Source organism: Plutella xylostella, chromosome 14 (assembly GCF_932276165.1).
Source record: "Plutella xylostella chromosome 14, ilPluXylo3.1, whole genome shotgun sequence".
Classification (NCBI taxonomy): domain Eukaryota; kingdom Metazoa; phylum Arthropoda; class Insecta; order Lepidoptera; family Plutellidae; genus Plutella; species Plutella xylostella.
Genome location: NC_063994.1, coordinates 8,201,989 through 8,210,002, shown reverse-complemented (window position 1 = coordinate 8,210,002; position 8,014 = coordinate 8,201,989). Strand labels below are relative to the sequence as shown.

Sequence of the window (8,014 nt, the reverse complement as noted above, 5' to 3'; positions counted from 1 at the left end):
ACATATTAAACCTTTTGTAGTAATATTTTAAAGTTAATTAACTCTAACTTTAAAAATATTACTGCATCAAAAACTTTAACTTCTATCCACATAACACTATATCTCTCATAAAAATGGCTGGTTCACGGCCATCGACCACTGATTATTTTATAATTAAGCTGTTAGAAAATATCTCGTTTATTAAAATTTTCCTTATTTTCCAGCCATTTCTGCCAACTGTACTTAGAAAATTGGTTGGTAACGATGCCATTTTAAAATGGTGACGTCGAAGTACCGAAGAGCCGCTTTTTAATGTACATCTCAATTTAGTCGAGTTACCGATTATCAGATTATTTTTACTATTATAGGAGAAATACTTATCTTGGATGGCTACTTCTTGGAATATAGCTATACTAGATTAAGCACTCTAATTGCTGATACTGTTTGCACTACTAAATATGTTGCGCTAAAGTCTTATTTTGACCTTGTAAAATTGCGATTCATTTATTGTAGCATTACTTGCTCAATTTTTAATTTTGAGCTTTGAGATTTCGCGTGGTTTCAATTACGTGTATTAGTTAGGTGCAGTTCAAATCCCAAAGTGATATGACAATTGGTTTGGCTGTAATAAGCTTTTTTAGTTTTTCAGTAATCTTGAAATATTTTGTAAATCTATAAAAAAAATAAAAACTAACATTGCTCGATATAATTTAAAGCCAAGAAGAACATTTACACAAAGTTTCATCCATGTGCGTCCACGCGTTCAGAAATTAGAAAACGTTCCCCCAGCAAAAAATGAGATAACTCAGCATCCGTAAGATACACAAATTCGGCTTTTGTACACTCATTGTACACAAATTCCTACCTATCTCGACGTGTATCATTTATATCGCTACGACAACTTTTTTTGCTGGAGGAACGTTTTCACACTAAAATCTAATTTTCCTCGATAGTGTCCATATCTATGGATACACAAATTCAAAATTTCGTGCACTTTGCTGTTAGATGATACTCTGATTCTGGGTATGTATAATTTTCAATAAAATGATACTTTTTTGCTGGGGGAACGCACACGCGGTGCTTTAATAGGAAACATTGGCATTCCATTAACAGCCAAGTGGTACGTATTTTAAATCAAAAAATTCATGACCATTACCCAAGTGATGACTCTCTAAAGAATACATTTTTTTTTTATTTGTGACTCTGATTGCCTTATATTGAGTATTGATGCATCATACGGAGGAGCTATCCATGATGCATTCATATGGGCCCAACATGAGATAAAAGCTCACATGGAAGAACTCTCAATACAGGGAGAGACTACATACCTACTGGGTAAATGTTCCAAATATAAATTTATCCATTCTCAACCTAAACTATCTCAAAGCCAAAAGCGAGATGTATTATGTATGTTGGTAACCCAAAATAATAATGTATTAATAATTTCATAACATGTTCTACAGGTGACTCAGGGTATCCTCTCCGGTCATTCATGATGACTCCAGTGGACCATGCAGTAGACGACTCACCTGAAGGGCGCTACAATATAATTCAGAAACGTGCCCGTTCCACTGTAGAGCGCACATTTGGAATACTAAAAGGGAGATGGAGGTAGTACCTTTTAAGCATACTTAATCCAATTGCATTTATTCATAAATATGAAACATTAAAGCTTCAATCTTCATTTAAAACTTACCTACACAACATGTCTCATTATTATAATACTTACCAATTAAAAGAGTTTAAATAAAGTTTTTTTTTCAGATGCTTATTAGCCGCCAGAGAATTACATTACACTCCTGAGACCGCTGGCAAAATTGCAATTGCATGCAGTGTATTGCACAACATGTGCATACATGCTCGGCTCGACCATCCTGAATTAACAGAGGAGGACCTCGCAGCTGAGAACGCCCTGCCCATTCCCCAGCATGCTGCAATTCCACAAGGACGGGCATTGGAGGAAGGAAGAAGAGTACGCAGAGTACTAATAAATTTATTAGAGGCATAATATGCCCCCGGCTTTGTATGGATATACTTATATAAGACAAAACAATCCTTATTGTGAGGTTGTAGAAGAGATTACTTTTAGTAATACGGCCGCTGATTGTACTATTTCTTTTCTATGTTTGTGAAACTGTTTCTGTTTGTGTGCAATAAAGAGTATTTTATCTTTACCTACCTATATTTTTTTAATTTTCATTGTTTCTTGTATGAATGTGTTTCTATTATATCCATTAAAATATGGTTTTACCGATCCTAAGATACTTACTTTGTGTGGATACATCTATTCATGCTAACACACTTATTTATAAAGAATAAAACAATTTTTCTAAATGAGAGATTTTTATTTTTTGGTTTCAGTCAAATATTGCTACTTATTGCTTAAACACTGATAAAATTACTTAACATTTTTTTTACTAACACATCTATGAAGTATCTTTATTTCTTTTAATTTGTTTAATTCGACATATAAATAATCATTTTTCTATAAAACTATCTAACACATCTATTTTTGATGCAATAAAGATATTTCAATAGCAAATCAAGGTTTTTCAAACAATTTTTTTGCTATTGAAACCAGTTCTTGCAATGATTCTCTGATATTTGTCAGCTCCTTGACCTTCTGTTCTTCAAGATCGTGCATCCGCACCCTGAATGACTGTTCCCTGCTAGGTCTTGCTGAAATAAAATGTATATTTTAAAAATGTTTTATGTTGCTCTAGCTGACATGTATTGTATATAAATATTATAGATAGATTACTATGATTAATTTATTTTTATTCTATAACTTACTATTTTATTACTTATTCTGCTATTCAAAGCAGAAAAGAACCCACCAAATAAGAGATAACAAACATCGGTCCAGCCGATCTTCAGTTATAAGTGGTGCAACTAACACAAATATAACTTACCTCAGATGTTGGGAAAGCTGGGACCCTCGCGGTAGATATGGGGCCACCAAATCCTTCCCCCATTATCTCCAGCACTTTCAGCTCCCATTGCGCCAGTTGAGGAGCAGTAGACGGGCCACCTCCTGTGCCTGAATGCTGCACTCACAGAGTAGGTAATATAGTAGTGCTGCACTCTCACTGCCGCAGCGGCCTTTTTAGCCAGGTATTTTCTATCGGCCCACACTTAAAAAAAGTAATAATGGTTGGGTACATTTCGTTAACGAAAATAAATATATGCATTAGATTAACAGTTAGAAACTTCTTACCTTCATCCACTGCGGCACTGTTTTCGCGCAGCCCCCCAAAGCATTCAGCTTTTGGGCGATTTCCTGCCACAGGCGATTGCTTCGCGCTTTCCCTTCTACGTTCCTCATACGACCGCGCGCGAGGTCTTGGTGCTCAAATAAGAACTCCAAGAGCTCTTGAATCTGCTCCGTGCTGCAGTTCCCAGACCCAGCCACGGTAGAAGAAATTAACTTTTGTGTTTGATTTTTTTATGAGCCTCTTTGACAGAAAGTCACAGACTACCATAGTGAAAAAAGTAGAGTAAAAATATTTTGATTTTATCAAAAATTTGTAATTTAAACGTCTCTGCATGAAAAATCATTGAAATAAATCAGTTTAATGTACATAAAAACAAAAAGCGCATTCAAAATTCGCCCAAAAATCAACCAAGTCGTTAAAAATCAAATAAAATAGAAGAAGTAAAAATATTCTAAAACTTTTAAACCTAGTTACATCGTAATGCTTTACATTTTACGATTTTGTTCAATAAATCAAATTTATTAATGAATATAAATAAAAAAAATGAATTTATTCAATGTCCAAAATTTTATTCATCTCTGTTATTCTTCTCAGTTACGCAGTAAAAAAAATGATTTTCATTGTAGAAAATTAAATTGTATACTGGCAACATTTCTTCACAAACGTCACCAGCAGATGGCGTGACTTTCGGCTCTCAGCCATTTTGTTTTTTCGGCTGGTGCGTAATTGTTGTTTCGGAAGTGAAATTGGTCATTTATACTAAAAAAATACACTGTGTTTTGCTGAGATATCGGTAAGTACTGCTACGTTTTGTTTTTGATATAAGGAAATTTATTGTTAAACTAAACCTCAAAGTGGTATCTGATTAAAAACATTGAATGTTAGTGCAAACATAATATTTTGAAATTAGACACAGTGAGTTTTGTTCATATCCGTTATTTATCGGTGACTTTTTTCTGTTACGTTACCGATATGATGAGGCTCTGTTCATATTGGCATTATGTCACATGTCAGGGTGTTAGCCACATGAACCGACAAAAAAAAATACGTGATTGAAGAGGTCATGGGGTTTTTTTTTCTTGAATGGGACTTATGTCCAAATTCCATTTTTTTTTGTTATATTTTTTTTTTACTTTTTCAATATTTCCTTTGAAATGTTACCTTGAATTAGTCATAACTTTTTTGTTTCTTACTGTAACAGTCCAAAACAAACTTTATGTTACGATGTGTATGCTTGATCAAAAAAAGTAAAAACTTTAATTAGTAAACAAAAAAAAAGTTATTTTCAAATAAACATACAAAAATGTTGAAGTAAGAAAATAAAAACTGTTTTTCTAAAATTCATAACTATGAAAATAATTATTATTTTGAATTTAGTTTTATTTAAAAAAGTAGTTTAGCATATGTTCTTTCTAACCATGTAAAAAACGTTACTAATAATAAGGACATTTTTGTCGGTTCATGTGCCGAACACTTTGTATATATATTTAATAAAAATAGAAAGTTTGTTCATACAAGGGGAATTCATGTAAAGTGTGTAAAACGAAGTCGTGTTATTTATATAACACAATTAACAATAAAAAAGTAAAGTAATAGTTATTTACGATACAAGTTTGGAAAGATGGTTATTACCATTTTCACAAGTTAATCCTATGCCTATCTCTCTTATCACACAGTATACATATATGTATATGCTCTGTCCCATTGTAACTTAAATAATATATAATTATTATAAATACTTTTGTTTTAGAAAAATGCCCTTGACATCGGCAGAAAGACAAAGAAGGTACGGAGAACGCTTAAAGAACAATGATCCGAAGAAATGGGAAGAACACAAAAAAAAAGAAGCACAGAAAAAGAAACAAAACTACAAAAAGGTATCAGAGCGTTCAGAAACTGAGAAATCTGCAGACGTAAACTTTGGCGAAAACTGAAACAAAAACAATCTGATCAAAATGAAAAACAAAACAAATCTAATACGAGCCGTAAAATATATAAAAAAAACATATTATAAAATAACTAAAGAGAACGAAAAACATAAAAGAACGATAGAAAACTTAAGAAGGAAAGTAAATTCTCTGTCAAAGCAACTTTTTAGATACAAATTGTTGCTGACATGTCAAAAAGAAACTACTGTTCATCCATCGCTGGATAGTTCCCCAACATCAAAAACAGAGGCTTTTATGCAGAATTTAATAAATGTCCCAAATTCTGAGATGATGAATAAAGTGAGAAAAATAGTATTAGAAAATAATGTACTAAGTGAGACTTTATCAATTACATATAAAAATGCTAAAAGTAATGCAGAAAGAAACGTACTAAAAAAATTAATTGATAATGCTGTGGTTCAAAAACATAGAATGAAAACTCAATTAGAAGGCTGCATTGGCTTAAAAGGTAGACTACGAAGTAACAATTCCGAAAAAAAAGTTCATGCTAAACGTGTGGTATTAGCTGAGAAAATAAGAGCATTTTATTTACAAGATGACGTTAGTCGCGCCACCGCTGGTAAGAAAGAGACAAAAACTTTCAAAAAAACAAAAGTGCAGAAAAGATATCTACTGGACAATCTAGTCAATCTGTACAAAAAGTTTAAGCAGGTTACAGGAATTACTGTGTCATATTCAAAGTTCATCAGAAACAGGCTTTTTTTTGTAGTGAGCCCAAAAATTTCAGATCGCGACACATGTGCTTCCAAAAAGCACTCAAATATTGACTTTAAATTCACAGCACTCAAAAGATTGACAGTTTTGAAAGAATATGAAGAATTAAAATACTTGATTCAATCTTTAGTTTGCGATCCGGCTTTGCATGTATTCAAAATGTCCAAAATGTAATCAAAATAAAATTAAATATAACTATACTATTACAAAATTGGATGAGGAAGTTTCATGGCTTGAATGGTCTGTTAAAGATGTAGAATACATAAAGAATGACGTAAAAAAGACATAAAAAAGAATGGCGAAAGACATGAAGCAAGGACGTTTACGAGATTTAATTGCAAAATTTGAACAAGAACTGAAAGAATTTAAAATTCACTTATTCAATATAAGTCATCAGTACCAGATTTATAAAAATTTGAAAGATAGCCTTGAAAGCAATGAAATAATTTTACACTGTGACTTCTCAGAAAATTTCACGTGCAAAATGCATACTGAGATTCAAGCCGTCCATTTTGGTGCCTCTCAATTCCAAATTTCTCTCCACACAAGTATTGTCTACCAAAAAAATAAAAAACCACAGTGCTATTGCACTTTTTCAGACTCGACCAACCATTCACCTGAAGCAATTTGGGCGCATTTAAAACCCGTCTTAACCCATATAACTCGGCAATCACCAGAAATAGACAGCATACACATATTTTCCGATGGGCCCACAACCCAGTACCGACAAAAGAAAAATTTCTTCCTATTCACCACTATTATCAAGGACTTTGCATTGACTGGAACTTGGAACTTCTTTGAAGCATCACATGGAAAGGGTGCTGCTGATGGGATCGGCGGCAGCGTCAAAAGGCTTTTAGATAAAAAAGTGTCCTACGGAAACGACATTCTTGATGCGGAATCTGCTTTAACACTATTAAAGGATGAAACCAGTATCAAACTTTTCTGTATAGGTGAAGAAAATATCAAATGCATTCAGGACGAATACAGACAAACGCTGCTAGATGACGACTCTAAAGTTTCCTCAAGAATCCTCAGCTGTTTTTGTGCCCATTCTGTAAAAAGAGGATTTTGCAATTGTTTCTCGCTTGAAACCCATAATTTACTGAAACAAGTTCAGTCAAGGAAGCGACCGAGAAGGATTTCATCATCCCTTATGATTCATCTCTGTTACTTTTCTGTTACATTATAACGATTTTCATATCTGTTTCATGTAAGTTATGTACATTTTTTTTGACTATGACCCCTATGATTTTCGAAGAACGTAGCGCGGCCGAAGTTGGTACAGAGTACCGATATGCCGTCATTAACGTACGGTTTTCGATTTTCGTATTTAACGACGGAACGTGTTAGAGAGTAGCCCTCCTGTTCAAAACGTCGCCTAGCATTAATTTCTTCATCTTTATCCATAGCTGGCACCACACAAGCAATTTTAAAACGAATATTTAACCAATATTAAGGACACGTAGCGACAATAAACATGCACGAAAACTAGACGTGAACGCCGAACAACTGTTTTCGGCCGACTGCCTGCGGAGCGCGTAAACACAACGAACTTTAAAGTTCCGAAGTTGAATCACCGTAAATGTCAGGTTATTAAAACATTTGCTCCACTTTTTTCCCGTACCCAACTAGGTAAATTTTCACCACTCAATCGTTTCCAGATGTGCTACAACGATCTCGAGTCGACATTGAGCTTGGACATTTATAATGACTCCCCACTTTCTTGGAAACGTAAACTGCTGCAACCTAAATAGAACTAATTAATCATTAATCAATTATATACACATAATACCTACTACTCGTATTTCTAAATTCAAATTATAATTTCTGACATAATACCTATAATATACCTACTTATATAATTTCTGTCAATTATTGTATTGGTGTTATTAATTTGTAATGAATTTTTGTATTATTTTGTAATTATTTTCTGTAAGTAATCAAATCAATATAAATTTCATTGTACAATACTATACCTAATTTAGTTTAGATTTAAGCATTGTATGCATGATTGCATGTTAGTATTTAAATTATTGTATTTTATAAGATAACATTTTGAATGCTGTTGCACACCTATAATTGGTGCATGGATAGGATAAGCAACATATACTGTGTCTGAACAACTTTTTATCCAATGTGCTGTTGGTGTGTCTA

The 8,014-nt window shown here is 33.2% G+C and overlaps 1 long non-coding RNA gene across 1 annotated transcript; it reads left to right on the top strand.

Annotated features, from left to right (window-relative positions):
• Positions 1–1,192: 1,192 nt before the first annotated feature.
• LOC119694298 lies at positions 1,193–2,153 on the top strand. The gene is made up of 3 exons (XR_007267035.1): positions 1,193–1,314; positions 1,443–1,590; positions 1,744–2,153. It is a non-coding gene; the product is annotated as an uncharacterized LOC119694298 (long non-coding RNA).
• The last annotated feature ends 5,861 nt before the right edge of the window (positions 2,154–8,014 follow it).